Source organism: Sarcophilus harrisii, chromosome 2, assembly GCF_902635505.1.
Source record: "Sarcophilus harrisii chromosome 2, mSarHar1.11, whole genome shotgun sequence".
NCBI classification, from domain to species: domain Eukaryota; kingdom Metazoa; phylum Chordata; class Mammalia; order Dasyuromorphia; family Dasyuridae; genus Sarcophilus; species Sarcophilus harrisii.
The window spans coordinates 467,358,165-467,385,841 of NC_045427.1; positions in this window are offsets into that span (position 1 = coordinate 467,358,165).

A 27,677-nucleotide genomic window follows, 5' to 3' on the forward strand; every position below is an offset into this window, starting at 1 on the left:
TGTATCAGTATGTATATATGTGTATATGTATATTGGATATGTATATATGTGGGTATTTCTATATATGTGTGTGTAATATACATATGGATATGTATATATGTGTTTGCATATCTGAATGTGTGTATGTATACACACACACGTACATGTTGCTTGTCCTTTGTTCTTTAAGAGGACCATGACATCAGGGGAGTGATGCCATGACATGAAGGTGAGTTGGATATAAGTGAGGGAGGGCTGGACAAGATCACTTGCCTCACTTTCCCCTCAAGAGCCATGTGGGTCCAATGACCATATACAGATCAGGATGACTGGAGATGGCCCTGGATAAAACCATATACATACAGTTAGAAGAAAGAAAATCCTCTCTTCTGAGGTAGGTAGTTAAGGATTATTATTTTTTCATTATTAATTGATCATTATTTTAGAGCAGTATTATTAGAGAGGCAACATGGAGGAATAAATAGATTGCTGGTCTCAAAATCAGAAAGTCTGGAGTTAAGGTCTTGCCTCTATTCCATCTGGGTATATGACACTGAACAAGTGTCCCAAGGAATTTTCTAAGTCCAGAAGTTGGCTAGTCAATACCTTGGCAGAGAATTTGCTCCCTGGTAGTTCCTTTGTTAGTGAAATTTGGACAGTATTGGTAGAAGCAATGAGAAGTCATAAAGAAAGTTCTTACTTTGGAATTAGAAAAATTAAGATTCTAATACAGCCTCTTCTACTTGTGATCTTAAACTAATTATTTAACTTCTATATGCCACAGGCAACTAACTCCCTGGAACTTAATAATATTAATAATCATAATAAGAATGAAAATAGCTAATATTTACATAGTACCTACTATGCATCAGTCACTGTGATAAGTATTTACAAATATCTTGTTTGAGCCCCACAACAACTCTGGGAGGTGGGTACTGCTATTATTCTCATTTCACAGATGAAGAGACTAAGGTTAAGTGATTTGCCTTCGTCACATAGATAGTAAGTGTCTAAGGCTAGATTTGAACTCAAATTTTCCTGATTCCAGCCCTGCAGTCTATCCATTGTTCCACTTAGGTATAGTCATTTAACCATAGATAGATTATGGTTTAAATATGTGGAGGATATTTCGTCCTGGGAGAGCTTGATCCACCACAAGATCAAACTTTTTTCTCCAGTATTTGTGTATTATTATCATTAACAATCATGGAATCAGAGACTTAAAACTGAAGAGAGCATGTTCATTGTATAGATGAGGAAAAGAAACCGTAGGGAAGTTAAGTCAGGCAGGTGGTAAGTGACAGTTAAAGATTTTAACTGGGGGTCTGTGACCCCAGGTTCTATACTCTTTCCATGACGTGGAACAAAACCAAGTTCTTGGTCACAGTTGGGGTGGAGTGGGGTGGAGGGAAGCAGCTTGTAGAATGGGGTTAACCCCAGAAATCTGTGTAAAGGCCACTGAGAGAAAGGAGAGTCTTAGGCTACTGAGGATAGAGAATTTTAAAAAAAAGACAACTCTCATCTCCACAATCCTTTATGAGTGTATTGAACATTTTCCTCCAAACAACCCAGTAGATAATTCAAGCATTAACATCTCTGTTGTCTAGGCGAAGAAATTAAGACTTTCTCAGATGAACTTACTTCCTCAGGATCATAAAACTAGCAAGTGTTTGATCTGAGTCTTGAACCCATTTCTGACTTCCAGCCCAGTGACATCATTCTTTTGTGATATCACACTAACTTATAACTCGAATATATACTATATTAATAGTCACATATTTCTGCTGGCAGCATCTTCAGGGGGAGAAAAGCCATGAGCGACCGCTGCCCAGGGCCTGATTGTTCTGATTTATGGGTATCTCTGAAGAAGTGTGATATGAGGGAGAAGTCTCATAAAATCTTAACGGCCAGCCCAAGATGATGTGCAGACTCAGAGGCTTTGTGAAGGCTAATTGAAATGTCTAGAAACAGTGTGGACCCTGGGCTGCTGCCCGGAAGCTGAGCTGAGGCCACTAACAGAGGCCATCCCTCTTGATCATTGAGGGGCCAGCACTGACTAGTAATTGCTGAAACCTTTAGACACAAGGCACCTAATAATTGCAGTGTTGACGCTAAACCAATCATAAAGTTAATTTATAGAGAAAAAGTGAGGAGCCAGGGGCGATATGAAGGGATTTGGTGTTCCCAAACTATTTTCTAAGCATTAAACATCCACAGGGCTGATGCTGCTAGAGAGACAACCTGCAGAGCATATTCCAGGACCCCAGAAGATAACAGCAACTCATTACTTCCCTCACTATGAAGGAAATGATAGAGCCTGAATGACAGGCTTGCCCAGTGGCCAATTTTGTTTCAGGTTACCCTCATAATACTGAGAGACCCAGAGGAACATCTTCAGCATGTTGGGAGGATCCCCTTTGGAGGTTTTATGGGAGGATACATATAAGAGTCATATAAGATAATAATAATAGCTAAGCACTTTAAAGTTTGCAAAGTACTTTTCATATTATCTCATAACAGTACAGTGCTATTATCATTCTCATTTTACAGACGAGAAAACTGAGGCTGAGAGAGATTAAAATACTTTTCCAGGCTCTTCTTTCCATAGCTAGTAAGTGACTATTGCAGGATACTTCCAGAATCTAAGTCCAACCAATACTCTAATGATCTCACCACCATAAGTTGTGAATAGGTTTGCAGTCTATATTACAGGAGGACCATTTTTAATTCATCCTTTGCACAGGTGCCCATATAATTTTCCTAAACACAGCTCCATGGTTTAGTAGATAGAGCACTGAGCTTAGATTCAGGAAGACCTGAATTCAAATTCAGACAAGGACACTTACTAGCTACGTGACCTTTAATTTAATTTGTTTGCCTCATTTTCCTCAATTGTAAATTGGAGATAATTATAGCACCTGCCTTCTGGGGTTGTTATGAGGATGAATGGAGATAATTAATTGTAAAGCACTTAACACAGTGACTGGCACATAATAAATAATACACAAATGTTAGCTATCATTATTATTATTCACTTTCCATCTCAATAAACTCCAGTGACTCTCTGTAACTCCTAAGATAAAACATGAATTCATCTGTTTAGCATTTAAAGCTCTTTACAACTTGGTCTCAACTTACCTTTTTGTCCTTATCATACATTACTTCCATTTACACACTTTAAGATACACCTAAGCCAGCTTTCTTATTGTTCCTCATATATTATACTCCACCTGCATCTCCATGACTTTGTAGTGAGCTAAATCCCAACATATTCTTCTCATTCTACTTTATAGAGTGTCCTTTAAGGCTCAATAACACCTTAAATATGAAGCTGTTCTTCAACGTACTCAGCTGCTTCTGCTTACCCTTCCTTTAATTACTTTATATCCATTTTATATATAAATCTTTTTATATATCCATATATATGTGGTTATATATACATTTATGCATATATATGTTTACATATATATATATATATACTCACATATATGTATGTATTTCTCTTCTTATATAATATAAGCTTTTTGAGAGCAGAATGAATTTTTATCTTTACTATTGTCCCTCCCCACCTACCACAATATCTGGCACATAGTAGGTAGTTTAAAAATGTTTTTTGATTGACCACCCATATCCATGAGATCACAGATTGACTAACATATTATGTCCCTGAGACCTTACAAACTAAACTTCCTACCTCTTTAATGCTAAGCCCAGTACTCTGTTCATAGTAGATATTTAATACTATTTGTAGAATTGAAGTGAAAAGGCAAGTCATAGTGACATTCCCTAGTCACATACACTGTTCTGTAAAGATTGGTTTAACACACCTTTCCCAAAGAAATTGGGGAACCATGTATCCCTTTCATTTTTAGGTGAATAAATTTGTAGGACAGGGGAACCAGGATGGGGAAAAGGAGGTAAATGCTTTTTTTCTTGGAGTACAATTGATGTGTTCTGCACAAAGCCAGGGTTTTCTGACTGGTGGGCACAGAGCAGGGGGTAGGGGGTGTTCTGAGGTCTAGAATATTCATCACCAAGGCCACATGGCCCTGTGAATATTCAAAGCCTTTTTTGGGCCCCAAATACCAAGGCAGAGAAGCTGGGTGGAAACTTCAAAACTTTCTCATTAACCTCCTGAGGCATTAGATTTTGTTTTACTATAATTTCCTTATTCCCTTCACTTCAGATATGTCTCCTTTAGCTCACCACATTGCTATCCAAGAAGGTCATTTCCTCCCATACCAAACCAGCCTTTGCTTATAAAGCCACATTGCTTTCCTTTTTCACTCTCCCAGACTGGCCTGACCTCAGGCCTCCTTTTACCTTCCCCTGCCTCCCTCCTCCTCCTTCCACCCGAGGGTTAAGCAGGCAAAGGGGAGTGTGCAGGTGAAGTGAATTCTGAGCCTAAGATGATGCTGTAGAAAGTAGAGAATTGATCTCTAAAGCCAGTTGCCAGCTTTCAATCTCAGGATGCTTCAATGCTGCCTTTCCACTCACGATGGGAGGATCAGCTGTAGAGCCTGTCTGCTATTGTTTCTTGCTCTGGGACTGCGCATCAGCACCTTCAAATACAGGACCAGAAAGTTAAAGGAGAGAGCATCTCAGTGAATATTTTGCAAGCAGCTCTCAATGAAGGCTTGTTGGGGGAAGTTGATATACCCATGGATCAAAAATGAAGATTTTATATAAGCCACTGATAAAGGATGGCTTATAGATGTGTGCAGGCAGAGGCCCTGTATTCAAATCCTACCTCTCACACTTGCTATTTGTGTGACTGTCGGTAAGTTATTTAATCTCTCTCAGCCTCAGTTACTCAACTGTACAAGAGGGGAGTTGGATTAGATGAGTTTCTTTGAGGTCGCTTCTAGCTTTAATATATTATCTTATGATCTGTTTCCCATTTCCTACAGAGGTTGATAATCCTTATTTATCACATAGCTACAGGGGTGTGCTGATAAACGTTTAAGAACTATCAGGCAGTAAGGGAAAGAATATATACACACTTAAATTTAATCTGCAATATTAATACTTTTTTTCTAGATCAGTGACATCAAACTCTAATAAAAGGAGGATTTCTACTCTATACATAAATATTCCCGTGGGTCCCATATTGACTTAATTTTGAAATATACTATTATTTATGATTTTTTTGATTAAAAAATATTTATCAATTACACTTAAATCTGGTTCTGGCTGTACTTAGGAGTGTTGCTGGTTGTCTATTGGACACCTTAACTAGACAATCAACAAAGCTCTTGATTTGTAGCATTTGTTGATTGCCAAGATGTAAATTCTCACACTGAAGCTTGACAAGCTGGCTTGAACTGGCTCTGGCAAATTCTGGCTTAGCCACATGCTACATTTCAAAATCTAGACAGACTCTCACCTCCACCAAAAAGTCTTATCAGCTATTATCAAAAGGCACTCCCTTCTCCCTTCTCAGTCTGCTCCAGGACTCACTGCTTATGCAGCTGTTGGAAGTGTGAGATGATCTCTGAGGTTGGCTGCCAGTTCTCAATCTTAGGATGTTTCAGTGCTGTCTCTCCATTAACCATGGGCAGATGATCTACAAAGCCTATCTGCTGTTGTTTCTTACTCTGGGAGGTCACTTCACCATTCATCAACACCTCCGTCCAAGGGCAGGAAGTCTAAGGTCTCTTGTATCTTTAATTGGATCTCCTATCTTACCCATTAGCTGTGTATAGTCACACCAAGGCAACCCAACAACTAAGTAGTACAAAGACTTTGATCTGTTCTGTTTCTGACCTGATTGATTCACCCCTCCTTAGGCAGTCTGGTGGCTTCCTCTTGCCCCTTCATCATATTGATGTCATACTTAGGGTAGACACTCATTTGGTTTAAATCCACTATTGCTTAGTTGTGAACTCAACAATCTAACAGCTTCAGCTTTCATAGAAGCAGGAACTATAGATTCGTATTATCACTCCTGGTCTTGAATTGTTTAGTTTTCACACTTATCCATTCTTTCTCCCTAATGAAGCTCCTTAGAGATACCATGTGTGTATGTATGTGTGTGTGTGTGTGTGTGTATACTAATGTATAAACACACTTATAAATATATACACACATATAAACAGAATATATTTGTGTATGTATATATGTATGTATTGAACCCAAGCTGTCAAAGATAGGATAACAGGTTGGTCTACACAAAGTGGAAAAAGTCTGATTTTGAAAAACGGCTTTAGGAATCATGGAGAGGCTAATTTCTGGGCAGAATATGTGATTGGCAAGGAGGGCTTAAACCCCCAGTGAGCATCAGACTTCCCCAGTGTTCCTTGCCTTGGCAGACATAGTGCTGAGGGTGTTCTCCTCCCTGATGGGGGGATGTGGAGGAAAAGGGGGATGGGAAGTGGGAGGAGGGAAAGAGGGACATTACTGTGGTTTTTCTGTCCAGGAGGGAACATATTTAGGATGCTTTGGGGATAGATGAGAAAAATGTACCACTTCCCCATGATTTAGCCTGCCAGCATTCAGCCATCAGAAAATGTCATTTCAGAGAATGTCTTCATTGCTATTCACGTCCTTGGCCTGTCTCCCGCTACTGAGCGGGAAGGGTCAGAGTTGGCGGTTAGTGGGGATGAAGGAAAAGAAGGAAGGTAAGGGATGCAGAGCAGGGTTTGAAAATTGCTTCCCAAGAGCTCTTGGGCTCTCTGTGCTAAGAAAACAGAAAGACGCCTGCCAAGTTTGGCAGCCACATGATTGGACACCACCCCCACTGAAGGCCCTCCCTTCCCAGCCCACCACCCCAAAAAAGTCACATTATAGCCTGGCCCAGGACCCAAACATTGTAGAGAGCCAGGGACTAGGTCTAACACAGAAATGGCCCTTGACCCCTCTAACACAGCCACAGAAGGATCTTCATGTTTGCAGCCATTTTAGAGACGCGGAAGTCCAAGAGGGCCAAATGTTATACTGAGAGGCATGAAGCCCGGGCTCAATGCCTGCCAAAGTTCAGGCTGTTGAAGCCAGTCTTTATTTTTATAGACCTCAGCTAAAAGGCATTGGCCACTGTGAAGTTCCATGTTCCCCTGCTTACGTGGAATTGTCAAACAGTTTGATTTATTGCTGTGAAATTTCTGAATAGATGCATACATAGGGACATCTGTACTTATACGAGTGGGGACACATACCTCCCCAAACCCATGTACAAAGGCATCAGGGCCCCTCAGAAATGGCCATTTCAAGGAAAACTACAATGTGAACAGGGCCATTGCTCGAAATGTGACACCCAGGACTGGGAAGCCAGAGACAGGATCAGGGGCAAGACCATACCTCCCCAGAAAGGGCCAAAAAAAAAAAAAAAAAAATTTAGGTGGTGAGGCAAGATCGGAATGCTTGCTACGGTACTAGGGATGTTACCTGATCAGGGCAGATTCAATGATGGAACTCTTTGCCCAGGATAGGAAAGTACGAAACTGGCTCAGAGTGTGGAACATGAGATTTTCTTTAAAGATACCCCCGTTTGGGCCCAGATAAAGATCAGCTGGCATTTCATGTGCCTGAAAGGGCCGCAACAGAATACTTTGCCCTGCCTGACCCACCCCCTGTACCAGCTTCATAGATCGATTTCTATTTTTTCCTTTCTTCTGTAAACATTGGGGCTAGGGGATAGATATGCCCAGAACAATTTACATACAGATCCTCTGAAAATCCCTGATTGTCTATGGCAGATAATGCTCTCTCTGGACTTGTGGCAAACCCAATTTCATTTACACTATGCCACTTTAGTAATGAACTCACAAAGAAAGAGAGAAAAAGAAAAGAGAGAGAGAGAGAGCGAGAGAGAGAGAGCGAGAGAGAGAGAGAGAGAGAGAGAGAGAGAGAGAGAGAGAGAGAGAGAGAGAGAGAGAGAGAGGAGAAACAGCTATCAATATGAAACATCTAGGCTTGGAGACTGGGCAAAACAGCTGCTTTGTGTTTAGAAGTTGGGGCTTGACTGGGTTTCAAGGCAAACCACAGCACTGAAGCAAACCTTTCTTGTTCCTGCCAACAGACTCCCACAAATACCTATATTTAGAAGCTGGCGATTGCCCTCATTTGTGCTTTTAGGGGAAACTCAGGTAATGCAGACGCTGGCAGATCAGGAGGGCTTATTAACATCCTTTGTTGTTTGGCTGGGCTAAGGCTTTATATTTTGGTTCCCCAAGAACAAGAATGTCATTTCCTCACCCAGAAGGAAACTGACAACAAAGAATTCCTACCCTGGAAATCAGTTTTAAGTATACGTGCGCACATGCGCATACACATAGACATGTAGACACACACAAGTTTATATTATGTAAACTTTGCCATGTGTCTGATGGCATAAAGCAGACAACAAGGCTCATTGCCTCTGCTTGTGACAAAACTTTAGAAACTTGATTATTTTTGTTCTCCCTGTGAATTTTCTTGAGAGAATGATATTATCTTCTGTTCCTTTCCAGGACACATTGGTTAGACTAGAAAGAAAGAGCTAAATGAAGAAAGACTAGGGAAGGGAAAAAATATCATAGGATTAGGTTATAAATGTAGAGTTGGAAAGGCCATTTGGTCCAATTCTTTCATTTTTACAAGTGAGGAATCAGACCCAGGGAGGTTAGGAGGTTTGCCTAAAATCATACCCATAATAAATGGCAGAGCCAGCCTTTGAACCCTTTAGATTTCTTTCTGTTTCTTTAGATTTTCTTTAGATTTCTGTCTGTTCTTTCCACTTCCAAGAAAGGGAAAAAAGAATCTAGTAGGAAAATTACTACTCTTTAGGCAATTTAACTTGGATTTTAGTTGAGGCTCTTGGCTTTGGAAAGGTAAGAAGTAACTGGGAAAAATGGAGATTATAATCATCCTTCTTCACAATAAAGAGGTAAAACCAATCTGGCAAAAATGTTGTTTCTCCCTTAAAAATTTTCTAAAAAATCATTACTATACTATCCTTTGATGGGAAAGAAAATAGAGAAATTATGTTGTGGGAACTGTAAGAAGACATTATGTAACTGTCCTGGGAGATAGGAAACCTAGGGATTGGTATTCCATGTTGTGTGCTCCTCTCCCTCTCCAATCCCAACCCTACCTGCAAAACACAGACACAAAACTAAGTTCTGTTCCCTCAAAGAGTATCAGAATGACAAAATAAAACCACTTAGGTGAAATTAGGGACATGATGGTATATGTTTAGCATGTACCCTCCCCCCTCCAAATTTGTACACACAGCAAATTTTAGTCAAGTTTAAGTTGTATTGTTAACATTTTCTCCACCACTTTCTTAATACTAGACAATCAACAAACCAATGAAGCCCTGACTTATAGCAATTCGTGATTTTGTTGTTCATTCAGTTCAGTCATGTCTGATTTGTTGTTATCCCATTTAGGGTTTTCTTGGCAAAGATACTAGAGTGATTTTTCATTTTCTTTTCCATCTCATTTTACAGGTGAGGAAACTGGTGCAAATTTTAGGGTTTAGTGACTTACCCAGAGTCACACAGCTGGGAAATTTATGAGACTGGATTTGACTTCAAAAAGATGAGCCTTGCTGACTCCAGTCCTGCCGCTCTGCCTACTGCAACACTCAGTTGTCCTGTTTGGTGATTTCCCTAATTGTAAATGCTTACATTGAAAATTTCACCATTACTTTCTCTGGCTGATTTAAGCTGGCTCACATGGCCTTGGTTGGAATACTAATGTGGTCACTAACAATTGATATGAATTTGAGCATGTTCCCTTCTCTCTCCGAATTATGGTTTTCTGATTTATAAGATGAGAAGATTGCACCTGACAAATATAGGATCACAGATTTTGATCTAGAAGGGATCTTGGGGGGATTCTTACCCCACCATCCTCATTTTATACATGAGAAAATTCTCAGAGACTGTCAGAATAGGAGTGGTGTTGATACCACAGGCTGGATAGAGAAATGATCAAGTGCCCTGGGATTTAGATAAGCTTTCCAAAATATAATAATAAAAAGACAAACCACACTTGTGAATTCAATAGCATAGTCAACTCCAACTGAGAAAACTCTTAACTGACATGGAATCACCACTCACTCTAAAACCTATAATTTTAGAAAATTGCCATGGGCATAAAAAAGTCAAATGATGTGCTCAGGGTCACACTGCTCTCTATTTACTATGTCACATTGTCCCAAGAGTTTTTGAAAATATTAATGAAGCCAACTCATTCTCATAAGATTCTGGCTTTACCAACAATCATCAGTTAATTAACAAAGAGAAATTGGAGACTGGAAATACTTCCATAAACCTTATAGTGCTATATACATGTTCTTTAATCTCTTCTGGCCAATTAATTATTAATAAATCATCTGCATGGCAAAATAAAACTACTGAGGGAAATTATTTTTCTCCTTCTTTAAAGGAGTTTGCATATTAATAAAAAATTCTTAGTTAATGGCTTATTGAAAATGTGAATGATCCTTCATCTTCTCCATTGTTGATTGAATTCTCTCCCTTCTATTGGGGCTAGATCACTGCCTTCTTATGAAGCTTCTCCATTCATTCTCCTTATTTTAGTTTCCTTTCCCTAAATGAAAATAAGCTTTTTTCTCCTTGAATCACAGAACTGTGATTAGACGATTCCTTAGAATTTATCTCCTCCCTTATATCACACTGATGTATATCCCCCCCATCCCAATGGATCGTAAGTTTCTTGAGAGCAGGGCCTGTGTTATCTTTTTTGTATCTGCCACATCTGACATAGTGCCTTACACATTTATCTATTAAATAGATATATAATAAATGTTTATTCAATTGAATTGATGCTCTGACAAATCTCCAATTGTGCTATTTCTTTCCTATGGGATCATAGGCAATCTATTTTTTTTTCTCAGAGACTCAATTTCCTCATCTACAAAATGAGGGGGTTAATCCAGATGATCCTTAAGGTCTCTTTTACAACTAATTTTTTTTATTCATTTCCGGTTAGAAGAAAAAGAAAAGCTTTATCACTTTTCCATTTGATGAAAGAACAAGATTTACTTGGTTTGAACGTTACCCTATGTATCTTAGAAGCACATTTTAGAACCTATTAGGGACCTAATAGGCCACCTAGTCTAATTATTCATTTATCAGATGGTGAAACTGAGGTCCAATGAGATTGTAAATGACTTGTTCAAAGTCACACAGATAATAAGTATCAGAGTTGAGATCTTAAATCATTCTTCTATCTCAAAATCCAACATTTATTTTATAGTTGTCTTATGTCTGTTTTTCATTGTCTATGGAGAAAATAGCTAAGGAAATTGATGGGGCAATACCCATTGACCTTAGAAGTAAACGGTTAAAGTGGTCAGGGAAAAGTAGCTTTAGTGAAGCCAACATGAACCAAAGCCAGTGCACAGGTAGACCTCCTTCTGATACTTTGGTCTTGGGACAGTCACTTTAGAGATGTCAGAGCCCAAGGCCAATCACCAGAGACTGAGTATTCAGAAATACCTGAATGAGACAACCTTATGCTTGATAGGAAGGAAAGAAGAAAGGAAGGCAGGAAAGAAGAGGGGAAGAAAGGGAGGAATGGGAGAAAGGGAGGAAGGAAGGAAGGAAGGAAAGGAAGAAGGGAGGGAGGGAGCGAAGAAAGAAATAAGGAAGGGAGGGAGGAAGGAAAGAAGGAAGGAAACAAGTATTAAATATCTACTATGTGGCAGATGCAATGCTAAGTACTTTATAAATACCTCATTTGATCGTCACAATAATCCTGGAAGTAGGTACTACTATTATTCATATTTTCTGATAAGGAAACTGAGGCAGATAATAGCAAAGTGACTTGCTCAGGGTCACACAGCTACTAAGTATGGAAGGCTGGATTTAAATTCAGATCTTCTTTACTCTAGGTCCAGTACTCCATTTACTGTGCCATCAAGCAAAAACACCAAACTTGTTAAAATTTCATAATTGCTCCATTGACTTTGGATTAAGGCAACTCTGATTTTGGACCAAGATGTTGGCAGTGAGAGTGGGGAAAAAAAAACTGGACAGGAGAGAAAAAGAGAGGAGAGGAGAGAAAAGGAGAGGGGAGGGGAGGGAAGAAGAGGAGAAGAAAGGAGAGAAGAGAAGAGGACAGGAGAGAACAGGAAAAGAAAAGAAAGGAGAGGGGAGGAAGTAAGGGGGCTTAGAGGTATGGAGGAGAGGTTGAGGAGAGAGCCAGGGCAGGTCAAGGCAGCTAGCTGGTGAGAGGTAGGGAAGTTCAGAAAATGAGTCAATGCAGGAATGATGGGAGCGTAGCTGAGGTGCCTCTAGAAATGGTGGACATGACTAGGGATCACCGGTCAAGACAGGAGGCTCCAGAGTGAAGAAAGGAGTGGTCAGAGAGGCAAGTAAAGAACTTATATAATATGGTGTCATTGATCTCCAAGGAAAGAACATTAATCTGACATCAATAGCATGCACTTCCCAATGGGAATTAGTCCCCAGTATAGATGTTTTGGAATAATTTAGGATGATGTGAACAAATAAGGTACTGAAAAAACCAGTGCAACATCAAACATTCTTGAAGAGATTCAAAAGAACCAAGTCATGACCCCCAGGGAAAAAGTGGTAAAGTTTTAGTCATCAAGGCTGTCCATATAAACATATAGAGTATAGATAAAACTAGCAGTCCAACCATTTGTTTGCATGTTGGGAGGGAGGGGGTGTCTTTATTACAGTTGATTCCCCCATCTGCCTATTACTAGATGGTTGCACCCATCCCCCATTCCCATAACTCCCTCTGCACTGTAATAGGCTGAAAGATGCAAGCAGCAGAGACTAAGTACTTTTTAAGCACTGCAATTTAGTGCAATTATTTGAAAGTAAACAATCTGCTCTGTCAATTAAACATTATTTAGTTTACATTTTTTTTCTGATGCATCACACAATCAGCTCTGGGGCTCCCTAGATGAGCAGAGACCCAGGGTCTATTTCGGCTGTTGAGTTATCAGCCGTTCCACAGGCTGAGCTGTGAACAAGCACCATGCTCTCTCTTCCATCCCAAAAGTGCTCCAACAGGGCAGAAGGAACAAGCTGGGGCTAATGCCAATACCCACATGTGGTTTCTGCATGTCTTCCATCAGAAGACCTTTGCTCTCTCCCTCCTCCCACATTGGAGGGTCTTGTAGGGGGCTGGGAAAAGACAGCCCTTCTTGGAATACATCAAATGTCTCAAATGATTTGGGGTCTGGAGGGGGAGCTGCTTTAGGTAAAATAAATCCCAGCATGTGCTTCCCAAGCCCCTTTCCTTTCATTTTTATATCCATATGCATTTCACGGAAATTTAATCCATGTGTTTCCCATTCATTTACACTTAACTCATCAAAATATTATTATTTAAGAGCTGTTTGATGTACAGAAGGGCTGTGCCAATCATTTATTGCAGGCCTTTGCATCAGCACTCAACACATCATTTCCTCAAAGCAAAATAAGCCAGGGCCCCTTAGGGAGTCAACACCACTTAGTTAAGATTTAGAATCTAGAACCAAGAATCCATAGGGTTCCAAGCCTAGCAAAAATGGATAGTCTGTAATCCAAGTCTCCAGGAATTACAGATCCACTTTGGTTTCAGGAATATTTGCAGCACCCACACCACCCTCCCCCAAGCAGGGCTGGTGACTTTAACCTTTGAAATTGCCTTTCTCAGAATCACACGTCATAAGCCCACCCAAGCTGTATCCAGCTTATATTGATATATTGCCCTTTATAGTAAGAGACATAATAATAATACATCTTATAGCCTAACATAATAATTAATATAATAAACTATAATTAATATAATAAACCATAAAATATAATATAATATTTAATACAATATAACATAATGAAATATGAAATAATAGTCACCTAACAATATAACATAATACAATATAAAATTATACAATATAACATAACATAATGAAATATGATATAACAATGTAACCTAACAATATGATATAAAACCACACAATCTACCATAATGTAATTAAATATAACATGATATAATGTATAATATACAATATAACCCTTTAAATCTTTCTCATTTCATATATATATATATATATATAGTCATAGAATGATAAATTTATTGAGGAAAAAGACCTTAAGGTTCATCTAGTTCAACTTTTAATCATTTTATAGGTGAGGAAACTGAATCTCAGAAAGTTTAAGTGATTTACATAAGGTAATATAGACAATAAGTGACAGGATTCAAACTCATAAAAATATCAAGAGGCAATGGTGGAATTGTAATTCAGGTCTTTGGCTCTGGAGCCAGTATCCTTTCCACTATATCACAGACCTGCCCCTCATTCGATCTTAACAACAATCCTGTAAATTGGATTCTAGATGTTTAATTATCTCCATATGTGAGGAAATTGTGTCTTAGAGAGACCGAGTGTCTTGCTTAGGATCCAATAACTTTTCAGTGTTGGATTGGCTTCATTCTTCTCCCATCCAGTGCTCAGATCTTCCAGCATCACTTGATTTCTAAGACCTAAACTCATCTCAGCTTGTTTTCCCACGCTTCAGCTGCTGCTGAGGAAAACACTGTAAATGGCGATGCTGTCAGCTGCAAACATTGTCTATTTACTCCCTAGGAACACCACCTACAGTTTTAATTCATGCCACCCTAAGACACCTGATGTGACTAGGCTCAGGGTGGTGGGTGATTCCATAAAAGGCAGTAATTCTTTTGGCTTAAGCTGAACAATAGAAAGGAAGTAAGTCAGGTCAGGGCTACTGTGACGATAGCCAGTCCTTGTCCTCTCTGTTGTAATCCTGAGAGAATTACTGTTTGATTCTAACCAAGGAGCAAGTCAGGAGGTGCATCATGATCCAAACAGCTCTGGAACAAAAATCATATCCTAGTCAGGAATCATTCAATGCCTTGCGGTTGACTTTCTTTGACTCTCAGATTCTCTCTCTGTAATAATTATAGAATCTCACACTTGCAAGTCAACTAGTCCAGTCTATACCTGGACAGAAATCCCTTCTACATCCACTATTAAATAGCTGTAAATCCTTGACTTAACAAAAAACTTACAATTTCTCAAAAGAGCCCAAAGAAAGAAGTTTTTCCTTATATCAAGCTGAAATCTGACTCTGTAACTGACATGACTATAAGATTCAGAACTAGAAAGCATAGAGAAACTAAGACCCAGGGCAGGAAAGGGACTTGTCCACAGTCACACAGTGGCAGAACCATGATTCCAATCCAGATCTTTAGACTCCAAATTTGGTGCTCTTTCTTTAGTACTTTGATCCCAGATCCTGGTCTTAGTTCCATCCTTGGGACCACTCAAAATTAGAATACTTCTTGTCCCTTCTCTACTTCAAAAAGATGTTAAAAGGAAAATAGATATAGCAGAAACTTGATATTTGTGAAAAGATTTCAGGATTCTTTTGGTCCAATATCCCATCCAATGCAGAAGTCTATTTTACAGAATTTCTGGCAAGTGAGCATTTATATTCTATTTGTATTCATTTTGTATTTTTTATAAATCATCTCCCTCAATAAAGTGTAATTTCCTTGAGGACAGACTTGTTAGGTTTTTGGGTGTGTGTTTGTATCCCCATAACTAAACAGTGTCTGACACATGATAGATGTCTTCTTAACAGTTCTTCAAAAAGAATTGCACATGTTTAACCTATATTGGATTGCTTACTGTCTTGAGGAGGGGGTAGGGGAGTGAGGGAGAAAAATTTGGAACATAAGGTTTTGTAAAAGTGAATATTGAAAACTTTTTGCATGGATTTGAAAAAATAAAATACTATTAAAATGAATAAATAAATTTAGAAATAGTTCTTCAAATAACATGGCTTATTTACAGGTGGCATGATATTTATACAAGTTGCTTTGGGTTTTATTTTTTGCTTTTCCCTCCTGTTTTCTTGTTTTTTGTCTAGAGGCAATTTAGCACAAGGGATAGAAAGTTGAGCAGAAAATCTGAATCTAGTCCTGCTTGTGTAGGATTTATGATGTAAGATTTAGAAGTAGAAAGCTCCAGGGAAAATATTAAGTTCTACTCTTCATTTTGCAGATAAGGAAATTGAGGCCCAGAGCAGGAAAGTGACATATAAACTGTATAATCCTGAGGCAAGTCACTTAATCTCTCAGTACTCTAGGAAACTCTCAATGAAAAATTACAGAAAAAAAATTAACCAATATGGGGAGATTGAGATTTCCTTACCTGGGATTTTCATTTACCATGGAAACCACAAGTCCAATCTCTAATCCCCATGTTTTCCTATATTCTTTATGACCTATGTACCTGTATAACTCTATATCAGCTGAGGAAGAAGAAAGAGCCATTCCTGGAACTGACTGTAACTATTGATGGGGAGGATAGAGAAGGTGGGGGGAATCCCAAACTGCATGAGAGGAGGAGGAGGAGGAAGAGGAGGAGGAGAAAGAGGAGGAGGAGGAGGAGGAGGAGGAGGGGGAGGAGGAGGAGGAGGAGGAGAAGTAGGAGAATCCCCGCCCTTAACCTTCTCAGTGTCCTCATTTGGAGAGAGGAGCCCTCAGCATGAGCATTCAGCTGTCCTCCTCCTCCTTCTTCCCTTTGTTTTAGCTGCTCTTCTTTTACCCTCTCTGCCTCCTTGGGGTGTGACATCTCTTTGGCTTGACTCTCACTTACCTCCCTCCCTTTCCCAGCCTCCTTTTCTGAAAGCCTGATTATACAAGTTCATACCTTTTGAAGGGGTAATGCACATACTCCTCCCATCTCTACTCTAAATTCTCTCCTTTGGGCTGTTCTCTCCTGCTGGGAAGCTTCCAGAAGGCTCTGAGAGTCTTATGTCCTTTCATATCTTCAGGAAGATTTGCCAGGAATTTTGTTCTTTGGAAAATTAGAAATGGGAACCCTCTGAGGCTTCTTGTTCCTGTTTCACGAGTATTACCCTCATTAACTTTCTCTTTTTAAAAATTTTAATGGCATTTTGTTTTTCCAAATACATGCAAAGATAGTTTTCAACATTCACCTTTGCAAAACCTGGTGCTTCAATTTTTTCCACCTCTTTTCTCCACTTCTCCCTCTCCCAGACAACAAGCAATCTGATACAGGCTAAACATTTGCAGTTTCTCTAAACAAGAGTTCCATTTTTGTCATGCTGAGCAACCCCCCCCCCCCCCAAAAAAAAAAATCAGATCAAAAGGGAAAAAACTACAAGAAAAAAACCCAAGCAAAAAAAACAAACAATGACAATGAAAAAGTGACAATATTATGCTTTGATCCACATTTAGTCTATAGTTCTCTCTCTGGATGAGGATAGCACTTTCCATTACAAATCTATTGGAACTGCTTTGAATCACCTCATTGGTGAAAAGAGCCAAGTCCATCAAACATGATCATTAACCAATCTTGTTGTTACTATGTACAATGTTCTCTTGGTTCTGTTCACTTCACTTAGTGTTAGTTCTTTCCATTACTTTAAAAGAAAGAGAGCCTCAGGTTTAAATGTAAGTCTCTGACCAACTGGCCTACTATTCAATAGTTATCAGAAATGTTCTGGAAACTTTAGGGATTTTTCTGACTCTTGAGAAGCTACTAGGGAGCAGGGGCCTTATAACGTTAATGCTCAGATACCAAGGGCCAGCAATATTATTCCTCCCAAACTACCAGTCTGGAAAATTCTTCTAGAATTAGAATAGATTTTCTTGCCAGACCCACACACTGTATTTTAGGTTTGTGTAGCATAACAGACCTTCCTGTCCTTACTTATACCTTAGATGATTTCCTCTATACTCTCTGCATTGAAAAATTTTACTTAATTCTTAAAAAGTCCAGGCCAAGTTTCTCTTCTTTAGGAATAGTGGGATAAAGATATTTGAGCAAAAAGAAATTTTGAAATCAAGTCAGCCAACTTCCTCCTTCTTCTGAAAAGGAAAGTGAATTCTCCCTAGATCACCTAATCAGCAATAACAAAGTTGGGAACTGAACCCAGGTTTTGTGGTTTCAAATCCAGTGCTCTTACCACCACATCATAGCTATCTTATCTACCCTGACGCCACTTAACCTAAAAGAATCTCTCCCTTCTCTGAAGGATTATGTCATAATATAGGCTGTATTCCTCATGGGGCAGAACAAGTGTTGTATTATATTGCAAGTTAGCTGTCATGTAACCTCCCTGGACCTCAGTTTCCTCATCTGTAAGATGAAGAGTTTTAACAAAATGGCTTCTGAAGTCCTTTCAGTTTTATGATCACAGGACTTATTTCACTTCAGTCAACAAGTAATTATTAGGTGCTTATCATGTGCCAGATACTATGCCAATAACTAGCAGTTACACACTACCTTAAGATTTTAAAAGCACTTTAGTATTACCTCATTTTTTCCTTATAACAATTCTGGGAGGCAAATACTAATATTACTGCCCTTTTACAGAAACTTTAAAAGGAAACTGAAGCAGATAAGAGGTGTCATTTGTCCAGAATCACATCGCTAGGAAATGTCTGAGGTTAAATTTGAACTGAGGTCTTTCTGATGCAGGGCCAGAGATTTATCTACTGTGCTACCCAGCTCAGTACTTGGGATACAAAGACAAATAATATGGTCCCTCAATGCGTACATCTTATTCCCCTGCTACTAACCTGTTAGCTGAATAAGGAACAAAAACTGGGTTTTCTTCCCCTCTATATGTCCCAGAGCACCTCCTATAATGTCCTGCACAAACAAGCTACTTAAAGGATGTTTGTTGAATTGAATTTATCTGCATATAAGAGAGAATTGAACACTCTCGTTTAGATTATACCCCTGTGTGAGAATCTAGGATTCACTACTTCTAAAGGAGAATTTCCTTCATTGAATCCTGAAATGGTGACATTTTCTCCAGATAGCAATGGATAGAAAAGGCCTTTATGAGGAGGAGAAATAAGGCAGAATTTTCTGGATAGATTCTAGGAATGGCAAGGAACTGTCATTATGATAAATACTTTTTGATCTGGAAGAATTGCTGTTGGTCCTTGGTTCTTGAAGAGGACCATGATATCAGAGAGGTGATGCACAAGTGAATTGGATCTCAGTGAGGGAAGGCTGTGCAAGGTTACCTTCCTCACTTTCCCTTCCAGAACATCTGGATCCAGTGATAAGATATAGATCTGGACAATTGAATATGACCCTGGATGAAATGGGAGACCTTGGCCTTAAGCTAAGGTCTTCAATGGGTTTCAGTTTGACTGAGGCTGCACCCATTCTGTGATTCAGGTGAAGTAGCAATAGAAGCAAAAATATCTCTTCTTTTACCTAGTCCAAAAATCTAAATGAATGAATGAACAAATAAATAAATGAATGAATGAATGGTTGATTGGTGGTTGGTTGTTGTCCTTCATTCTCAAAGAGGACCAAAATGACATCACTAGGTTAGAGTTGAGTTATAGTGTATAAGACTGGCCAATCAGACCAATATGAGTCCAGAAGGGTCTGCCACAGATTGGACATAAATAGTCCATATGAACATTTGGAGTAGCTTTTCTACTTTTGCATATCTCATGTTTCCTTTGGGCTAATTAAATTTTGCTTTGCTAATATAGTGCAGCACCTTCTCTGATGAGGGCAGGCCATGCTGAACAGTCCTGTGCCAGTGTCTTCCAGGTCATACAATCAATTCTAAAGTTCTTGAGACAGTGTCCTTGAAAGTGTCCTTATATCACTTTTTCTGACCACCTTGTGAGCATTTGCTCTGTGTGAGTGCTCCATAAAATAATTTTTTTGGCAATTTGAACAATGTGGCCAACCCAACAGAGTTATGTTCTCTGCAGTAGAGTTGCAATGTGTTGCAGTTTAGTTCGAGAAAGGACTTTAGTATCCGGTTTCTTATCCTGCCAGGTGATCTTCAGAATCTTCCTAAGACAATTCAAATGGAAGTGATTCAGTTTCCCAGCATGATGTTGGTATACTATCCAGGTTTCACAGGCATACAGGAATGAGGTCAGCATAACAGCTCTGTAGACCTTTACTTTATTAGTCAGTCTAATATCTCTCCTCTCCCACACTTTTTTAAGTACCCCAAAAATGACCAAATGGGACTTGACTTGGGACCTATTGATGGCCAATCAATGAGAATCAAAGTGGTTTTGGTTTAAAATGTGGTCCTTAAGAAAGAAATGTAGCCAGTAAACCCCAAGATATCTTAATCTTTTTTAAAAACTATTAAAGCTTTTTATTTTCAAAACATATGCATGGATAATTTTTCAACATTGACCTTTGAAAACCTTTGTTCCAAATTTCCTCCCTTTCCCCCCATTTACTCCCCTAGATGGCAAGTAATCCAATGTATGTTAAACATGTGCAATTCTTCTATACATATTTCTACAATTATTATGCTGCACAGCTACACCCTTCTCTGGGTGTATCTAGGATATACCATAACATATTTAACATGTATAAGACTGCTTGCCATCTAGGAGAGGGGGTGGAAGGAGGGAAGGGGAAAGTTGGAACAGAAGTGAGTGCAAGGGATAATGTGGTAAAAAAATTACCCAGGTATATGTTCTGTCAATAAAAAGTTATAATAAAATATTATTATGCTGCACAAGAAAAATCAGGTCAAAAAGGAAAAAAATGAGGAAGAAAACAAAATGCAAGTAAACAACAAAAAGAGTAAAAATGCTATATCATCATCCACACTCAGTTCCCACAATCCTCATTATGGATGTAGATGGCTCCCTTTATCACAAGATTATTGGAACTGGCTTCAATCAAGATATTCTAATTTTTGTCTGGCCACTGGACCCAGATGGATCTGGAGGGGAAATTGAGGTAGGTGACCTTACACAGCCTTCCCTCACTTAAATGCAATTCACTTCATTTCATAGCATCACTTCCCTAATGTCATGGTCCTCTTAGAAAACAAAGGACAAACAACTTCAACATCATCATACTATATGCCATTAACCTTTCAAAGAGTTTCCATACCCATTCAATTTGTTGCTCATTATTCTTATAGTGAGTTTTTAGTTATCCCCTTTGATGGATGGAAAAATTGAGGTCCATGGCAATGAAGAGATTCAATCAAGTAAGATCAAAGTAGCATGGGAATGGTAGAATGAGGGATAAAAACCAAATCTTTTGACTCCTAATCTAAGATTTTTTTCTTTCCCCTAGAGCAAAACACACATGCAAATATATGTACCTACACACACACACACACACACACACACACACACACACACAAAGAGACATGCCAACTGAAATACTAAACCTCAACACACATATGGCAAGCATGGGGAGGGGGTGTCAGGGGGAGCAGAGAATATGTGCTGAGGCTGGCACATTCTCTCTCTCATCACTGCCCTGGCCCATATCTCTACTCCTTGGCTGGATGCCTCCATGAAGGTGGTAACTTGTCTGGATGTTACCACTGGCAGTTAATAATTAGTCACACACAACAGATTGGGGAAAATAATCACCATTGTATGGGGTGGGGAAGTGGAGGTTGAAAGAAAATTTAACCAAGAGAAAATCAAAACAAGAATAATTTTCCTCTTTCATACTGAAGCCATTAAAAGCAATTTTGCCAACATTAAAACATTCCTCATTTCTATTCCGTGGTGGCGGCTGGCTGGGCCTTTGCTAGTCCCTTAGAGGTTCTTGAATGAGCACCATCAGCCCCATTTCTAAAGGACTGATCCCAGGTCACCTCTTACCTTGAGATCCATCCAGCTAAGAGACAAAACATGTGAGTTCATTTTAGGAGATATGACCTGGACCTAGGATTCCATTTGTATGTATTAGTATATAATTCACTTTCAGAAGGAAGGGAGGTCCTTTACCAATGCAGGTTAGTCCTTGCTATACAACTTTGTCTTAGACAATTGCCTAGCACAATGAAAGGGTAAGGGACTTGTCCACAGTATTATAGCCAGTAAGTACCAGAAAAGGGCTTGAATCCAACTATTCCTGGGTTAAAGGTTTACTCTTCATCCTCTTTGATAAGCCTTTAGTCCCTCTTACATCTTCAAGATCCTCCTTTATAAAAGGGGTAGAGAGGAGAAGCAGAAGGTAATTATAGGATAGGATAGGTAGGTTACCTTTATTGAAACATCCAGGATTATCCCTAGAAAACCAATGTGTTAGGCAGATCAAAAAAGTCATTGAGACAACTTTGCTTCATGTTCTTCGCTTCATTCAATTCATTCAACACTTTTTCAACTTCCTCAGTTACTTCTTCCTTCTTCTTCTTCTTCTTCTTCCTTTTCCCTTCTTCTTTCTTTTTCTTTCTTCTTCTTCTTCTTCTTCTTCTTCTTCTTCTTCTTCTTCTTCTTCTTCTTCTTCTTCTTCTTCTTCTTCTTCTTTCTTCTCCCTTCTTCTTTCTTTTTCTTTTTCTTCTTCTTCCTTCTCCCTTCTTCTTCTTTCTTTTTCTTTTTCTTCTTCTTCCTTCTCCCTTTTTCTTTCTTCTTCTTCTTCCTTCTCCTTCTTCTTTCTTCTTCTTCTTCTTCTCCTTCTTCTTTCTTTCTTCTTCTTCTTCTTCTTCTTCTTCTTCTTCTTCTTCTTCTTCTTCTTCTTCTTCTTCTTCTTCTTCCCTTCCTTCCTTTCTTCTTTCCTTCCTTCCTTCTTTCCTTCCTTCCTTCTTTCCTTCCTCCCTTCTTTCCTTCCTTCCTTCTTTCCTTCCTTCCTTCTTTCCTTCCTCCCTTCTTTCCTTTCTCCTTCCTTCCTTCCTCCCTTCCTCTCTCCCTCCTCCCCCTTCCCTTCCTTCCTTCCTTCCTTCCTTCCTTCCTTCCTTCCTTCCTTCCTTCCTTCCTTCTCTTTCTTTCTTTCTTTCTTTCTTTCTTTCTTTCTTTCTTTCTTTCTTTCTTTCTTTCTTTCTTTCTTTCTTTCTTTTTTGCAACTGGGGCTAAATGATTTGCCCAGGATCACACAACTAGTAAGTATTAAAAGGTCACAGTTGAATTCAGGTCCTTCTGACCCCAGCTACGTTTTGGTGGCCCCTCTTCATTTTTCAGCTTCCTGCATTGTCTGCTCCCATTAGATTGTGAGCTCCTTAAGGTCAGGGACTGTCTTTTTTATTATTTGTTGCCTCAGCACTTATACAATGCCTGGAATATAGCAAGCACTAATAACCATTGATTGAACAGAATTGTGGAGTACTGTGCTAGGCACTGGAAAAGATTCACACTTTAGGATAGACATGGGTCCTTTCTTCATGAAGCTTATAGTATATCCAAGTGATTGTCAAGGTATGGTCTTCAAACTCCTTGGTGATTCCAAGATCCTTTTGGGGGTTCTTCATGGTCAAAACTATTTTCATAATAATATTAACATGTTATCTCCCTATTATTTTTTTTTCTGACCACATATCTGTGTTAGGCTCGATTTTCTTCTTCTATTTCCAAAATAATTGATTGAATAAAAAAGCAGATAGGAGAATTCAGATTCTATTAACCCAGACATTAAAGAAATTTATCAACATATGTAAATAATACCACTCATCATTGATTTTTATTTGTTTGGAAAAATATTATTTATGTTAACAGGTAATGGATTTACTAATGTCATTTTAAATGAATTGATAAATTTATTTTAAAAATTTGTTGCACTCTAATTTCTAACATGGTAAATATTGAGATTACATATAACTCACACAAACCAAAGCTCTTTGGGGTCCTCAATAATTTCTTTTTTATTTAAAACTTAAATGTAAAATAGGAAAAGAAAAAAAATTGCCATGTGCACAGCAGAACATGAAGGGATTCAAAATACAAAGCAATAAATTTCTATTTCAAGAAAGCTTATATAATAAATACTACACATTGTGTTCAGAGCTGTCCATCTTTTCTTTGCTTCCTTACAGGTTTTCTTTTGTTCTCTGTTTTGCATTTTTTACACTTTTTACTTTATTCCTTTTTGCCCTGCTTCCCCTCCCTTCTTCCCCCAAGAAGGGTACAATTAACCATGAAGATACACACACATATACACATTCATTATACATATGTACATGTATATGTATATTCATATATATACATGTAAATACACACATACACACATATATATCTATAATCATATACACACATATATATTCATATGAATCTATGTAAGTCTGTACTATGCTTGTTTCTCCTCTGTTTCTCTGAAGATAGATAATATCTTCCTTCATAAGTCCTAGTCTTTCCATATTTTTCTAAATCTATCAACTTTGCATTACCTACATCACAGCAATATTCCAAACTTATATTGTATAGTTATTTTCAATAGTCTAAAACAAAATTGATTAATATGACTGACACATAGTATAATTTCCCTATTTTTCTCTTTTGATAAATTTATTTTAGGTTTAACTTTGTCTGAGGTCATAACTACCCTTGCTTTTTAAAACTTAATAAATTCTATTCCTGATCTTTATTTTATATTTGTGTATATCTCTTATTTCCTATTGCTCCTGATTCCTCTGTTTTATTTCTACCCACTACCTTGTCTTCCTATTACTTAACCGACTCCTCTCTAAGGATCCCTCTCTTATCCTCTTCTCCCATCTTTCCCCCTTGCCCTTTGGTTTTTAATCTGAATTTAGAAAATATACATACACACAAACACACACATATGTTGTCCCCTCTTTATCCCATTCCCATTAATTTACATACCCTTTATTCAATTCCCTCATTTTCTTATTTCTTTATAAATTTAGAAGATTTTTATTCCCTTCTAAATGTGTATGCTGGTTTCTCTTTAACTTAGATTTGGTATAAGTAGGTTTTCCTCTAAAAATCCCTTCCTTATCCTTTGCCCCCTACCTATCCCCTTATTCCTTTCTGAATTTAGAAGGCTTTTATACCCTTCTAGATACATATGTATTATTCCCTCTTTAATCCATTCTTAATGAGAATGGGGTTCCAGAACTCTAGAACGTCTCATTTCTGTGTCAGTTCTTCCTCTCACACCTCATTTTTATAAGACAATCACTCTTTTTTTTAGATTTTCCTACACATTTTTCCTCTTTTAGGATCACATCATACTAAGATCTACCCCAATCTTCCTTTTGACCTACCCAATTACTATTGATAATGTCAGACACATAGTTTACATTTTTATGCATAAAAAATAACTAGTCTATCCTTATTGAACACCTTATAATTAGTCTTTGATATTTACTTTATATTTCTCTTGTATTTTGCATGTCAAATTTTCTATTAAGTTCAGATCTTTTGGCAACAAAATCCTGAAAGTTTGACAATTCATTAAATATACTTTTTGTAGTCAGGATTATGCTTAACTTTGCTAGGTATGATGTTTTTGGCTGCGACCCTACTTGTTCCAAGATCTATAGTCTTTTAATGTAGTCACAGCTAGGTCTTGAATGATTCTAATTGTGGTTCTATTAAATTCAAATTTTTTTCTTATTGTTTGAAATATTTTCTCCTTGAACTAAGGGTTTCACAATTTGGCTATGATATTCCTGTAGGTTTTCTTCCTAGTATCTTTTTCAGGTGATGATTAGTGATTTTTTTTCCTATTTCTACTTTCCTCTTTTGTTCTAACACTTTAGAACAATTTTTCCTTAATTATTTTTTATACTATTGTATCAAGATTGTTTTTGATTGTAGCTTTTGGGCAGTTCAGTTTTCTTACATTTTCTCTTCTTGATTCTTTTCTCCAGATCAATTGTTTTTCTTATGAGACATTTCATATTATCTTTTATTTTTTCATTCTTTATATTTTGTTTTTATTATTTCTTAGTTTCTTGTAACCCTTGCCAAATTTCAAGGAGTCATTTTTTTCTTTATAATCTGGATATCCTTTTCCAGTCAGTTGACTTTTCATAATTTTCTTGTTTCTCCTGAATTGTTCTTATTTTTAAAACATATTTTCTTTAATCTCCCTCATTTGATTTTTAAAGTCTTTTTTAAAAGTTCTACGAGTCTTTCTGAGTGAGTGATTAATTGATATTACTCTTTGGGGGTATTCAATAAATTTTAAGAATGCTAAGGGGTCCCGGGGCCAAAAAGTTTGAGAACTACTAATCTAATAGATAGCAATAACTTAGAGTTACGTAGCCATTTAAGGTTGATGATTGAGTTTTCATGCCCCTTTTCCTCTACTCTTTCAAATTATTTTAATTTTAAAGCTATTTATTTAATATCTCCTATATGCATCTAATCTTCAGCTAAGTGCCAACAGTATAATAGTTCCTGCCCTAGAAAATGTCTAATCTAATCCCTGAAAAACATTCCTAACAAAACAAAATTATTTCAGTGATGAAATAAGCTTTAGTGACTTAAAAAATATTTCCCAATGACTCATGAATGGTTATTTTTTGTAAGGAACTATGCTAGATACAAGGATTACAAAGACAAAAAAAAAAATGCCTGTCTTTAAGAAGTTTACATTTTATTGGAAGCATCCAGCAAGAGAAGTATTTGATAGAATGACAGGATCATATACCCAGAACTGGAAGAAGTCTGAGAATAGATCTAATCTTAGTCTTTTATTTTATAGATGAGGAAACCGAGAAGTGACAAAATGATAATAACTTGGAGGTAGAGAGCACTTACAGCCTGGGGGATCACAAGAGGCATCCTGTAGGCGCTGACCCATGTGCTGTGCCTTGCAGGAAGTTAAGGATTCTATCTGATAGAAGTGGAGAGAATTTTTCAGATTAGAGAAACACAGTGCTTAAGAAATGCTTATTGATTGATTAGCTAGGCTGATAGTAAACACATGGTCCATTGCTGAGTCCATTTTAGCTTGATTGGATAGACCACCAGCTTATGTTCCACTGAATTAGTCTTTGAGAATCTATAGTCACCTTCATGCCATGGATGCTATCTCAAGGAATTTTCAACTGGTTGCTGAGAAAAGCCTCCTATCTGAATAGAACGATATATTACCATGTAATAATGGCAACATTAGCTATGCAACTAAAGTACATTCCAATTTTCAAAAGACTTTCATATTCATTATCTTATTGAATTATTACCACAGCCCTGTGAGGTAGACTATGCAGAGATTTTTACTCCCATTTTATAGATGAGCAAACTGTACTCTATGAGATTAGATGATATGCTTAATCACTGGTAGAATAGAGCCTTTTTCTTTTGACTTCTCCACCTAGTCCTTTCACCATTATGTTAGCTGGTCTAACCATGTGCCATAGCGTAATGATTCTGCCTTGTATATTTGCCATATAACTCTCTGGAGCAGACCCAACTCCAGAGCCGTCCTATTCACTTGGTGTTGTTTTTACAGACCAAAGATTCTCTTACTTACTTGTGGACTCGGCCCTCTATCATTTACTGCTTCCTGTCTGACTTTGAACCCTCTCCACTGTACTCCATGCAGGGACCCAGACACAGCCAGGAAGCAGGGGCCTTGGCAGAACCCCATGAGGTCATGATAGAAAAAGAGCCCTTTTCCATGTGGTTGAAAATGACCCTGGTTCTGTTTTTCCAATTCCACCATCCCCTTCAAAGGCCTGAATTATCCCTATCAGCAATTGATAAGGTCATGGAAAAAGTGAAACTTAGAAGGAAGAAATAAGGGACTGAAAGATTTTCATACTATCCCTGGGAAAGTCTATCTTATATCTCATGGTGGCTCTCTTCCCCCTGGATTCAGTAACCTTTGCAAGATTTCCAAAAACTGATTCTGCTGAATAGAAATTGATGAATGAGCTCAGACATGGAAATTGTCACAGAAAATAGCCATTGAGATGCTGGTCACCAAACCCTGGCCCCAGGGCCGGAGCAGACGGTAGCCAGCTTAAATATAGAGAGAGGCGCCATCATCTGTCTTTTTGCTAACTTCATTACTG